The sequence below is a fragment of the Cyanistes caeruleus genome, chromosome 4 (genome assembly GCF_971803275.1).
Source record: "Cyanistes caeruleus chromosome 4, bCyaCae1.hap1.1, whole genome shotgun sequence".
Classification (NCBI taxonomy): Eukaryota; Metazoa; Chordata; class Aves; order Passeriformes; family Paridae; genus Cyanistes; species Cyanistes caeruleus.
In genome coordinates this window covers 79,233,765-79,248,074 of record NC_141704.1, presented here as the reverse complement: position 1 = coordinate 79,248,074, position 14,310 = coordinate 79,233,765, and the positions used below count along the sequence as shown (strand labels likewise).

At 38.2% G+C, this 14,310-nt stretch overlaps 2 long non-coding RNA genes across 2 annotated transcripts in view; one reads left to right on the top strand and one right to left on the bottom strand.

The window, feature by feature from the left end:
• The window catches only part of LOC111923406 (uncharacterized), a 32,391-nt gene that overhangs the window by 13,972 nt on the left and 4,109 nt on the right, over positions 1-14,310 (top strand). The gene's annotated exons all lie outside the window — the stretch shown is intronic.
• Positions 1,526-13,304, bottom strand: LOC111923405 (uncharacterized). The gene is made up of 4 exons (XR_015285805.1): positions 13,148-13,304; positions 6,096-6,155; positions 4,787-4,906; positions 1,526-2,304 (listed from the first exon to the last, which is right to left on the bottom strand). It is a non-coding gene; the product is annotated as an uncharacterized LOC111923405 (long non-coding RNA).

The following is a 14,310-nucleotide window of genomic DNA, read 5'->3' as shown; positions in this document are numbered from 1 at the left end:
TTTCTCAGTTAGAATTTGGGAATATGGAAATAAAAAAGGCAAAACTGACTGTGAAATACAATCTCTACATATAGTCAGATTTTTGGCCATCTTGATTTCCTTGTCCCCTGTATTCCACACACAATACTGTGGCCAGAACAAGCTACTGTGGATGTGAGAAGAAAATGCATGTCATTCTGATTTAAAGCACATGTCTCAACCACTCTGTCTTTCCTGAGAATTTAGCCAGTGGTAACACATTAAAACACTTTAGAGTCCATTCAGCACAGGGCTGTGTTACATATGCATGCTGGCCTTTTCATTAAAATTCATGAGTAGTAATGCCTTAAACTTGCCTACTACAAGGATTTTTTTTTTGTTTGGATAGCCCAGACAGGCTCATAAAAGCCACCAGTGCTTTACATTCTAGATCCAACTCCGCAACAATAAGTCTTTAAAAATTGCACATATAAGGAATTAAACCAAATGCCACAATATAAAGAACACTGTAAAACCATCACATTGTATTACTAAACTGACAACTTAATCATTTCCTGTAAGATTAGTCTCTGTGCCCTGGCTGAATTAGAAGAGATCTTACATTTTGTGGCTAGAATTCCAGTAAAATTGGCCAATGATACGCAAATATTTTCCTCTCCACTGAAGACTCCAAATTAATCATTTCTGGAAAGCAGGCTATTTATTTTTTATTTTTAGTAATGGTAGCATGAATAAGTTCTTAAACTAGGGTAATAGGATGTATAGTAGGTTGCCACTAACCCTTTTAGCTAATCCATCAATGTTTTGTCATCCTCACCTGAGAAGGGATCTTTTCCCTTCACTTCTCACAAAAGGTTTAATGTTGGATTTTCACATTTTACAAAAGACTTAGCCAAGTGCATAACATGACAAATATGGGTAATCCTGCTGATGGGATAACTACAGGGAATGAGGTTTTGGACCTTGTGGCAGAGGCTCCCCTGTGACAGCCTCAGAATGAGTCTGCAGACAGGTTTGAGTATAGAAAGGCTTTGAATTTATAATGATTTTGGTTTAGAAATTATGTAGAGTCTGCTTATTGAAACAAAGAAAAGTATTTCATGAACTTGTCTAATTAATAATGACAAGAATAGATGATATGAGTTTCCTATCAAAAATGACAAACAACCAGGAGAATAATCGAGTCCTGGATTATGGAAGAATTTATAGATTTTTAAATCAAGTTTGATTTAAATTCTCAACCAAAATTACCTTATAAACATATGTGCAGGACCTTGGTTTATACCTTATGAAGATGAATTCTTCAACTACCTAGAGACTTTTCAGCAGATTTTGTAAACTAGAGAATGTAGCAATGATGAGTAATCACTGGTATTTTTATGTGTTTTTAATGTTTATATTTCAATTAAAGTTTTTTTTACAGTTCCCTAAATTTTCAGAATTTATTTCTTGCAGTTCCCTACATTTTCACTCCTAAATTTCCCCTTTTTTTTTTTCCCCTTTGGAATTGATAATCCATAGTTTGAGCAGCTCTTGGGAAGGTGTACAGAAGTATTCAGTTGCTGTTTTAAACCTCAGAGCAGTGCAAGCAGAACAGTGGTGGTGGTGGTGCAGAGTTTGGTGTGTGACAGCTGATTTTTTGGCACACTCAGTATCACCCCTGCACCTGCAGTTTGCATTTTGGATTTAGCACACCATTTGTGATTTCACAAATGGTGAAATGATTTTCACAAAACCACCATTTGTGATTTTCAGCTAATAATCCCTGGACTCTGGCAGCCCAACACATGTCCCATTCAGCCTCATCCTTGCTGGGATTATGGTAACCTCTGGCAGAGAAGAAAGTGGGAGGCAGGGAGTGATGACTTTTGTAGTTCCCATGCCAAATGTGATGCAAGGGGTTGAAGTTAGTTTGAGAACATCTGTGAGCTGCACTTGAGGAAATGACAACTCTGCAGGTATCTGTTAGGAAGCACAACTAAAAGCACATTGCTCCCCTAGGGAGTCCTAAAGGAGATGTGGTATTAGATTTTTTTTGTCATGTGATATAATTTAATTTAATTAAATAGGCTAAAGGAGAAAAGATCTGTCATGGTTTAACCTCAGACAGGCACTAAGCACCACACAGCTGCTTGATCACTCCTTCCCAGTGGGATAGGGGAGACAATTGGAAGGGTAAAAGTGAGAAAACTCATGGATTTAAGAGCTCGAGCAAATGCTGTACACACAAGCAAAGCAAAACGAGGAATTCTTTCTCCACATGCCAAGCAGGCAGGTGTTCAGCAACCTCCAGGAGAGCAGGGCTCCATCACATGTAATGGTTACCTGGGGAGACAAAATCCATTACTGTGAACATCCTCTCTTCCTCCTTCTTCCCCAGCTCTGTTTGCTGAGCACGATCCATATGGACTGGGACATGGCTGTGGTCAGTTGGGGTCACTGTCCTGGCTGTGTCCCCTCCCAGCTCCCTATGCACCCCCAGCCCCACACTGGTGGGGTGTGTGAGGAGCAGAAAGGCCTTGGCTCCGTGTGAGCCCTGCTCAGCAAGAACTGAAACATCCCTGTGCTACCAGCACCGCTTCCAGCACAATCCCAAAACTAGGGTAAGCGGCCTAAAGAACACCCCTTATTCTTATAGCTACATGACACTACAGGTAAAACAGACTTAAGATTTACCCTAGCTGTATTCTTTCCTCCAGAACATTTTGCAAAACCAAAGAAGGAGAAGATTCCTTTGCCTCTCCTTTCCCCTTTTCTGATACAGCTGCTGAACTCTGTGCATAGCTGGGCATTCTACAGGCAAACAGATTGCAGTATGAAGGACTTCATGTCCACACAAAATATTAGATAAGCCTGGTCCTTCTGTAAATCCATTTCATGCCATGTTCAGAGAACATGCCCAGTGTCTCTAACTCTTGTCACTCGGAGAAAATGTAAATATTTCTTCCCCTTCTCAGAAGTCTGATGTTCTTCCCCATTCCCACTCTCCGTGTTCTCCTATTTAGTACTGCCCTGCCTTCTTGCTGCTAGACCAGGCTTTAAGTGGGAGTGAATCTTTGACCATCCTTCCTCAAACCTTTTGCTGTGCCATGTAGCCCTGGCAGGCCTGGAGTGGTTTATGGATTTGATTTGTTTACATAACTCCAATGTGAAGGTTACCCTGTGAAAGTTCTCAGAGCGTCCTGAGTGAAAACAGGAGTTCAGCTCCTCCTTCAGGGCCCTTTATAATTGATGTTCTTTGGAAGAAAAGAGGTGGGATTATTTTTTTCTTGTAGGCTATCTGGGAAAGTCTTACTTTCTCACAGTAAATACCAGAGCACCTTTCATTTTTGACCACTGAGGTGGCTTACAGACAGGACTATGGTTTCTGGTGTATGTACAAAATTCAGGCTGAAACTCATAACCTGTCAATTTCACTGTTATTACAGGAATAAATTTAAATAATATATATCTGTTTCAAATAAGTTGCATAGTTAAGCTCTTGCTTGACTGCAGCATCTGGGATTCATCAAATTATTATACAGCTGGTTAGATGTAAAATACATTTGTGTACTCAGTGTCTGTGTTTTCTGTTTCTGTGAACTATTAGTGTTTTATTTTCTATTTGTTTGAAATAAGCCAATTTTTCATACTCTATATTTGGATTGTATGGACGGCTGAGTTTGGCAACTTCCATCATCCAAACCAAATTTCTATTATGGAGAGAATTAAGTTACATTTTATAAAGTGAGTCTATCATTAATTTGAGTCATTATGAGAAACAACAGATAGTGTAACTCATAGGTATAAATAGATATGCAAAGACAAATTAACATTATTGTGTTTACCTGTTATTGGAAAGTAATCTTATTTATGCTTTAAAGCATAATATCACTAGTTTCAATGTTACAGTTCAATTAAAATTTATTTTGAATGTTTTAATTTTTTTTTTCAAAGTAGAGGAGTTAATTGTAGAGAAGATTTGATCTCAGAAGCTGAACCAGATGGTGATCAGGGCAGCAGGGACTTGTTCTGCTCCAACCTTCCTGCCCTCCCTCAGACTGTAAAACAGTACTTCAACATTGGTAATGCCAACTTCCATGACCTCAGCATTCAGAGATGTTTTTCTTACAGCGTTGCCATTTTTCAATCCCATAATTTTTAGAAGCCCTGATCATAATTTTGGAGTAGCTGAGTTTAGCAAAATGAATTTTCACCAGTGATTATAGAATATTTCTGAGGTCCCAATTGTTTTGACAACAGAGGAAAGGTTTCCTTGCTTTCTGCTTCTTTGGATGCTTGGAACACTGACAGCCTTTCCTAGAGCAGTTCAGGTGTTCTGGTCAAGGGATAAATAAAAAATCCCCTCTCACTGTGCCAAGCATTCTACCTGTCCTTGCATTCATGAAACAGTTCTGGTGTGCCTCTGCTGGTGGGTGAGTTCAGGAGGCTTCCACTGATTTTGAGCTTCATGAAACAATGCCCTGCTGCCTTTGCCTCATTAACCCTTGGGTTAATAGCATGATTTCAGAGTAGTGATGAAGCTTATGCAGGTCCATGATAAGGGATGTGCTGGCCATCAGGAAGGTTTTGGGGTTTAGGGCAGTCTTAGATGAGAATGCCAGCTCCTAAAGGCAGTTTGCTGTGGGATCATATGCCTTTTGTGCTGTGATGTGTTTGTTGACAAATGTGACATTAAGAAATTTAGGAGGAAAAAGAAACCACATTTTCTTAAAGTGTTTTAGATCACTTTGTGGTCTAACCACATGCTCAAAAACTTCCTGAGCTGGAAACAGTCTCCAGATGACCTACAGGCTTTAAAACTCACCAAAACAAAAAGTTCTCTACCACAAAAGCATTCCGATGGTTGTACTCTGCTAGAAAATAGTTCCTCATCATGTGCTTTAATACTGAAAAATGTTCTGGTTCCTTGTCACCTTTTATTCTCCTGCAGAAAATACAAAGTTGTTATAGTTTAACATAGCTTTTGGCTCATGGGATGGCTTTGTATGCAGAGCAATAAACTGGGGCATACAGTAAAACTATTTAAATTATCCCAAATGTCAGCCAGGCACAACTGTTTTTATTGGCATCAATTTCAATTGCATTTAAACAGCACAATGCACATCTCTAGCATCACATTTGTAGAAAGAGCAGTTTCAATGGAAAACGTTTATCTACTGTGAATATGGGGAATAATTGACCACCATGTCCAATAGTAATTTCAATTTAGCTATACAATTTCTCTGTGATTTCACTGGGGCTCTGAGCTAGAGGATTTATGATTCAGGCTGACATGGTCGAGCTTTTTTTCTGATCTTTGACACTTAAGCTTTCTTGTACAAGTTTCTGTGCTGTTAGAGCAGTGACACTTCCACCATGAAAGACACCACTGCACATTTCCATGGGATTCTGGGTTTCTCTGAACATACTGAATTGTACAGGCTATGGTTCTCCTCTATACCCTTGTGTCAGAGGTAAAGTCAACTCATTTAGACTTACCTGGCTTTAAACCAAATCCCTTGGAACTGTTATCTAGCCTCTGCACAGCCTGCATCACGTGCTGGAGAAACTCTGCTCTGTTCCCCTGGAGAACATTGTTATCAACACTGGAAGTGGCTGGTCTCAACCCACTTTGGGAATGTTAACTATTCACACCTTCCATTGCAGGGTAATCTGCTCCCAGCCAGCCAAATGTTTACTGGAATGCAAGCTAACCTTTGGAACCTGGCTCTTTAGTTCTCCCAGTTCTATCCTGCAGTTCAAAGGGACCTTAGAAGGGATGCTTGCTGTGAACTGATGTAATATTAAAGCAGGACCAAATGATCAAATTCTAAGTCTTTTTATTGTGACATTATAAAAGCATCCCCTTGTTATAGGTACACTTGGGCTGCTTGTGCAACAATCTCTAAGCTTAAATAGGCACAAATATTCAAGATCTGTGCTCACATCTGCTATGAACTGCAGCCCTTACCTCTCTCCTTACAGTTGATCTTGCTCACCTGAGATAAATATCTTTCAGTACAGATCCCTCCAATCACAAGTATAATTAATATCTTTTTTTGCCAGCTGGCCAGGGTTCATTCTGAAAGTCTCTCTCTCCTGGTCAATAAACAGAATCATTTTGAAAGATTTACCTTTATGTGCTTCAAAGGTCTTGATTTTGCTCAGCTTCATATATGAGTTGACATCTACTCCTAAAAATAAAACATTTTTTTACAAAATTTGGGAGTTAAACAAACAATTTAACAGAGAGACTTCAGCTTTCCTGTGAAGTTCAATGTTAATAATTTAAAATGAAAAACACCTCAACTATAAGTTTCAAGGTCAAAAGAAACTATTTTTCATTCTTCCTCAATTTTCAGCTTTTAAAATTTAGGTTGATGGTGGAGGTAGAAACCTGCAGGATTTAGACCAATTATTTTTTGGCTATTTTGTATGCCTTAGGAATATTCTGTAGATGGCCAGCATTGAATATAAATGTGTTAGAACTGAGAAATCTTGTTCTTGGGGTAATTTTTATTTTTGCAGGAGTCAGCCCCTGCTTTTTTGTTGTTACAGGGCACTGTCTCTACTTCATTAAAGCTTACACATATCTAGAACTCGCTTCTAGGAGATGTTAAATACCATTCTTAAAGAAACACTAGAATCTTTCAGAGTATAAGCCTAACTATGTTAAAAATTAAGCCAACAAGATTTAATTAATAAAGTGAGTAAAAATTAATGTTTGAAGAAAAATTAGTGGTAAGACAAACTGTACCTGAACCATGTAGTTCTAACACCTGCAATCCTTCAAGATGCTGTAAGAAATCTTTTAGCATCTGTTTAGATTCTTACCAGAAAAATTTTGTGGGATGGTTCCTGAACTATTATTTGTTTCCCTTTGGAAGCAACAAATGCTTTCAAAATATATATATATTAATAACTTTTCTATAATATATTTCAGTTTTCCTTGAATTTTATATCAGTTCTGAGCAGCTGTACTGTAAAGTCAGCTAAAAGTTGGACTATGAGGTCTGAGGAAAGAACTTGAGTGGAAGCTTTATTTGCTCCCATCTCTCTTGATTTTCAGATCTGTTGCACATAACACCTCAGTGGTTCTGCTGACGTCTTTGCCTGAACTTTGTGGTGTGTTTTTTATACACTTTGTCATAGCTGAACACAATAGAGGTTTGTCTGGTTTAGAATTAAGGGTACAATTAACTGTTCTCTCCAACAAGATAAACAATACTGATTAACTATTTCTTTCTGTGGAAATATAAATCCCTATAAGCAATTCCTGATTCTTTGTAATGTGCAGTGCATCAACCTGAATGAGAAAGCAGAGCAAGCAACCATGCCCACTTTTCAGCTTTCCTTCTTTTTTTTTTAATTAAAAATGTGGTAAGTGAATTAGAGTTTACTTTTTCAAACTCAATCTTTTTAGGATATTATTTCACAAGGCAGATTCTGTGCTATTAAGGAACAAATGGACAAAGGTGTTGGCAACAACCCAGCTTGCCAGATTGGTCTCAATAAGAATTTCTGTGCTAATTATCCTCACTCAGTGCTACAAGTGCAAGCTTTCTACCCAGAAGTCTATAGGCCCTTACAGTTTATTGCTTTTGTCTCATCACAGAAAATCTATGGAGATGGAAGATGTACATCTTCCTGCAGAGTCTCTGTTTGGAATATGTGCAAACAAATAAGATCTTTGGAAAATTACAAGTTCCATTACCAACATTTTATACTGTGAAACTCTTCTGCCTGACTGTCATTTGATTTTTCCTTTTGACAAAGCGGTGGTTTGGGTTTAGTGCTTTGTGAACCGATGAGCAATACATGTGGTTTGGTATTGCCCTGCGTAAATCAAATCAACACAACACTAATGAAATCCTTGAGCACTGTTCCCTCCTCTCACTGTGACTCCCATTTTCCTGTGTGTCGAATTTTTATAGTGTGGAATTATAGGATGTGAAATGTGAGGCAGATATGAGGCATAAGGGCAATTTTTGGTATCCCTCAAAAGAGGGGCTATGGAATGACTGATACAGAGCTGGCACTCCTTGATCTAGGAGCCTCAAAACTTGCCATGCTCTGGTACTTTTCACTCCTTCTTATGCCATTGATATTCATAACAAGGAACCTCTAATGGAAAAAAACCCTATCATTTATCTTTTCTTCCATTTTTTCAGCAATGGGACCAAATGTGTTTTTTCTCTGAGTTAGAAAAGTGTTTTGTCATTGATTTCAAGGCAGATAAGGCCTTAAACTAAATCCACCACTCACCTGAGACTTCTGAATTGTAACCCTCACCCTTGAGCAGACCAAGGGTCAAACACACTCTCTGTACAGTGTTTAGCACAAACATTATGATCTAAGTGCCTCATAAATCCTGAAAAGATGGATTTTCTTTTTATGGGGATAAATTTTACCTAACTCAAGGTACACCTTGTGTTGAGTGGAGGTATTTGTAAAGATCTTTGAACTTTAATTGCAGTTAAGCTGGGAGCAGTGCAAGCACAGATATTGCAATCTAGTCCTTGTTATCCAGTGGTCATAACACTAATTTTTTAAAGAAGTTCAAAAGAAATAAGTGTGGCTTGCTAGAGCAAACACAAGATGTTGCTAGTGCAGATTTACCATTGTTTGTGTGAGGCTGAGGAGAGTCACAACTTCTGTAGGTATGAAAATGTCCAATAACAGGCATAACAATATTTGTGTTTAGTATGGCAGCAGATAGAGAAATATTAGTAATTAATTATTACATTTAATTAATGCTTGTGCAGCTTTACAAAGAGTAAGTAATATACAAAACCAGCACCTATGGAAATTTTTCCTAAAGGCATAGAAAGCCACCTCTACTGGGGATGAATTCTGTTTTCTCCACGTCAGCTGTTTTAATCTTAAAGCTCTGGAATTCAAGCTGTGTTTATGCTTTACAACTGATCACAATCTCTAAGATTTTATATCCTTTACTATACAAACTTAACTCTGGTCCTATATTTCTAGAGAAACTGCTCATGGAAGCAAGATTTAAAATTTGTTTTGAATTAGTATTTAAGCTTGAGAATAAAATTGGCACTAATGAATTGCAGATGCACACTTTTACTAAGGAGCTGGATATGGCAGGATCACTAAGCTGGCTGGAATAAATAAATTAAAAAATAACCAAAAGGCAAATATTTCAGAAAACAGATATTACTTGCCTGGATCTTGCAGACAATTTCGAAGATAAAGGTGTTGTCATGGTTTTACTTGTTCTCTCCTATTATTGTTGTTGTTTGTTTGTGTCTGGATTTTCATTCAAACTACTCTCAAATTATAGACTCAGTAAAGTTAGAAAAGAACAAGAAGGGTCACCCAGAGCAGGTTGCTCAGCATGATGCTGATGTAATCAGGTTTTCAATATCTCCAAAATCTGTTCAAGTCTCTCTGGACACCAATACAACCATCCCATACAGAACTCACTCCACTATTTTTCATATACTGTATAAACTCACTGCAGATGTTCTCTGCCCCATTTCCAAGGACATTTAGGAAGGGGTGAAAAGGTAAGGACATGGTATCAGCCCCTGAGATACATCACTAGTGACACTTTCAGCTGGACTTTCTGTGGCTGATTGCACCTTTTTGGGCTCAGCCATTCAGCCAGTTTTCAATCCACTTCCCTGTTACTTAGCTAACCTGTGTTTAAACTATTTATCTGGGGGTGTGTTATGTGAGAGAATGTCAAAAGCCTTGCTAAAGTCAAATAAACACCATCCCTTGCTCTCCTGTCACCCACCAAGCTAGTCAGGCTACCAGCTTGGTCAGGCATTATGTGCCATTTGGAAATTCATCCTGACTGCTCCTGAGAACTTTTACATCCTTCGTGTCTGAAAAAAGATTCCAGGATTATTTGCTTCACCAGATTCACAGGGATGCAAGTGAAGCTGAACAACTTGCAGTTCTTTAGATGCTCCTTCTTTCTCTTTGTGAAGACAGAGATGACTTTTATTTCTTCCATGCCTCAGGAAGCTCATCTAATTGCCATAACCTCTCAGAGATAATCAGGCAAGGCCATCAGCCAGCTTCCTCAGCTCTCATGGCTGCATCCCATCAGATCCCATGGACTTTTGTGTGCCCAGTTTGTTTAAGTGCTTCCTAACCTCGCCCTTCTCAACTGAGGGCAAATCTTTCTTGCTCCAAAAAGAAGTCCATTAAAAGCAAGATAGAGCAGCATCCTGCCATCAGTATTCAGCCCTTTGATTTTAATTTAATGGGGCATTCTGGTTTTCTTTTTTTCCCATCAAAGTGATCCTGGAAGGTGCTGAGCATCCAAAATTCTGGTTTCTTGGCCTCTGAGTCCTCAAAAGCATTTCACAGGATCAGCCTCTCCAGAATCACTTATGAGTTCCGTGTGTAAACTTGAGGAATGAATCCTGGAGATATGACATACATTCTGTTTGTTATTTTAGGCCACTTTATACTTGATCTGATCTTCAAGGTCAGTGTTCTTGTCTCTTTTTAAAGATAAACAAGTTTGTATCTTTCTTTGGCCAGGACATCACATCTCAAAAGTATGTGTGACAGAGCTGCAGTTTACATTTCTCTGCTCCAAGAGTTGGTTCTGACAGCTGCTAGGAAAGGAGCAGAGTGTTGTTCCCTGCCCTCTTTTATGTGCCTTCGTAATTTCTGTAATTCCTTCTTGCAGCAATGTCCTGGGAAAGTTTTTATCTGACGTGGGTAGGTGATAACACAGTGGTCACACAGATGTGAAAAATGGTGATGTTCATGTACCATTAGCAGGATTTGAAAGTTGTTGTCTTCACACAGGGTTTGTGCTCTCTACCAAGAACCTTCACACTGAGGGATATTCTTTAACTATTCCACACCAGGCCTTTAACAGAAAGAATTTATGACAGTTATCCAGGCAATTTTCCTATGTCTCAATATATTTATAGTGCAGTTTTTGTGATATTTTGTGGATTTTTTTTTTGTTCAGCTTCTCTCATTTCTCAGTCCACAAATTATCACTTTCTTGAGTTTCCCATTGTTTGGTTCCAAGGACCAAAAATTTGAGATAGAATCTTAGTCAGTAAAGTAAATTTCTGGTGGGAAATGTAAAATTGTAGAAATTCCCCAAATGACAAAAAGTCTACATATGCTCACATTTCATTGTGATTTGTTTTTTCAACATTGTATTGTATGTAATATAATATTATTTTAAAAAGTGGTGGCATAAAAGGGATCAAAATTGCAAAGTTCAAACTATGTGCTTTTTTTAGGAAGGCCAAATAGCTATACCAAGCCATAAAAAACTGTTTCATTTCAAAGGTTTTTTCTGTTCAAATTTTATTAGAATTGGTATGTTAATTTTAGTAATTTATCCCAGGGAAACAGATAATTTTTAAATTATCATGATTGAATTATCATTATCAGCATTTCCAGAGTTTTTTGTATTATTTTTCTGTATTCTGATAGGTGAGCAAGATAATTTTGGAAAAATTGTCTGTATTTACAAGGAATTTCATCCTGACTCTGTAGCCTGTCCTTTCCCACTTCTCTCAGCTTTTAAAAAATATTCTGAGTGTGTTACGAGAGGTCTTTTTTTTCTGGAACACTCTGCTGGGAAGAGCTGACAATCTAAACAAAAGAGAGAAAGGGTAGAAATGTCAATGTCACCATGTTGCTGATGGAGTTATGATAAACACACTGAAATCACCGATTAACCCTGGGACAGAACCAGAAATTGAACCCTGTGACCCAGTCCCTGGGTGTAGCACAATAATCTCTTTTACTAAGGAGCTTTGCCATAGGTGGCAGCAAGTGAGAGGCAGTAAAAACTGAACAATTGGCTGTTTATTTCCTTATGATGGTTTACATCTCTCACCTGTAGCACCAGCACTGAAAAACGCTTATAATCACCAGACTGAATAAAACCATTGTCTCAGACACAATCTTTTTACCTTTTAGAAACATTTAGTTTCATTATTAAGACATTTACATGACATGACACCATTTTCTTAAACCCCATAAATATTCCTGGTTCTGGTCTGAGAAAAATAGTTAATGAAATTCTGGTCCCTTCTCTAAATTGTAAATATATTTATTTTTCTACTACAGAAAGATGCCATTGTAGTGAACAAAGGAACTTCCCTCTATTATTTGTAAACTGCAGGAGGCTAAACAATCTATTGCATTATAAACTGCACTCTCACACACAGATATTCACATACACTGCAAAAGAATTCATGCTTTGTCTGGAGGAAAATGAAGTCCCAAAGGTAATTTCTGGACTGTGGGAAATAATGCCTCCTGCAGAAAATTTATAGCTATGATTGTTTAATTGAAATGAGAAATAAAGTGTTAAATGTTTTTAACAAATACATTCAATTGTTTCATGTTCTTCAACTGACTCCTACCCCTGCCAATTTATAGAAATTATAAATCCTGGTCAGAGATTCAGGTCACTTCCCAGGAGCTAGTTTGGCTAAATTCAATATATTGTTTTGATCACATCATAAAATTATTCATTGATTATGCATTTAGTTTGAACTCATTGCTGGTCTACCATGAAAGGAATAGATTTTATACCAAAGTTCATAAAACATCATTTGGGAATAGCATTGGTAAGCACAAGAAATGTTTATTTCAGTGATGTACATTAAGGGCTGTCTGAGCAGATTACTTGTCTTGAGAAGGGTCTTTTTCACCTGTGTTTAGATGAAGGTGAATGTGGCAGGTGTGACAACCAAAGAGGAAAAATCCTGTGCTGCAGATCCCAAGGCATCCACTCAGTTCCTGTCCTGGCTGATACTGGCAGCCTCCTCACATGACCCTGCTGCTCCTGGGCTGGAGGCTTCAAATTGATCAGACATGATGATAGTTATGAGGCCCTTGCACACTGTTCCCTACAGGAACTGCCCTTGGCATGCTCAGCCTGATGAATTTTCTCATCTGTTAGGATGAATTTACAGTGCAGATAGGCATTCTGCTCATCTGCATGGCAACAAAATTCAACTCTACAAATTCTCTTGAATCGGAGCTGAGCACGACTTTTTTACTGGAAAGAAAGTGTGATTTCCCAACCTGACTGCTAAAAAAAAAAAAAAACAAAACCAAAACAAAACCAAAAAAACCCACAGCTTTCTAATGTCTTTTTGCCTGCATATCTCAGAGTCCTTCACATCCTTTCAGGGAGGTGTATTAAACCCCACGGTCTTACCTTTACTGTCCTTCCCCTTTCCAGCTGTTCTTGCCTTCTGAGGTCTATGATAATGTTTCTTTGGAGTTTGGGGGGATTATCAGCAGGTGCACAATTTCCTTTTTGCTTTAGCTTCTATGTCAGTAAGAGGAGCATAAGTGCAGCCTGCCTGTTCCACAGCAGCTGTGAGCTAAAGCTCATGCTTATAAAGCACTCTGAGCTGGGTACATGCTAATGTCAGATAAGGGTAGATTAGTGATTGTTATTTCTTTGGCTTAATTGATAATAGGAATAATTGAAAGTGAAGATAAAATTTAACCCTTTGGACTTATGTAGATTTGAGAGGCTGTATTGTTTTCACCTACTCTTTCTGATGAGGTGAGTTTTATCTCTCAGGAGTAAAAAATTGATCCCAGCAGTAACACCAAAGAAAGCTCCTGTGATGTGCAGAGGAAAAAAGAGCCTTGTATGCCCTTCAGATCATCTGTCCCTTCATCCTCAAGTATGAATCCACTTTTCCTATGCCATTAAAGACTGCCATTAAACAATGAAAAGCTCAAGGCAGTTGTGGTCTTGCAGTCACCATTTAAGGGATGTTGGGAGTCAGAGAGAAGCACTAAATTGCTTGTTTAGTGATAAGCCAAAGCTATCATTCACTGCATGGATTTTGGACCAGACAAGAGGCTTATATTAACTCTGTACTTGCAGAGATTCCTCATAGCATGGCATTTTAAATGCATTTAAATCCCCTACTGTAAACCAGTGATTCCCAGAGCAGCTTTTATTGTTGGGCTTTGAGGAGAGCTGAGAACTGTAGATGAATGATGCAGATACAACCAGGTATTTCCCTGCAAAATATCTATCCATCTATAGCTATTCAACTTCTCCTGTTTAGTTAAACTAATAATTTAAAGATAACCATCAGGCATTTTTCAGCAAACCCCTCACTGAAACAATTGCATGTTTCATACTTTCCAAAAGCTTCCACAAAAGTCAGCAGATTTATGATTTAAAGAAAAACACCCTATCACGTTCAACAGCTTGTGAAAACAAACTTCCTCCCCAGTTAGACATTCCCTGATCACAGTGTAATTTTTTTTTTAAAGGGTAATTGCTGGATAGGAACTTTGTAAATGTTTAGCTCAAGGTTTCTTGTCTCAGTGAAGTATTCTCACTGAGTGTAT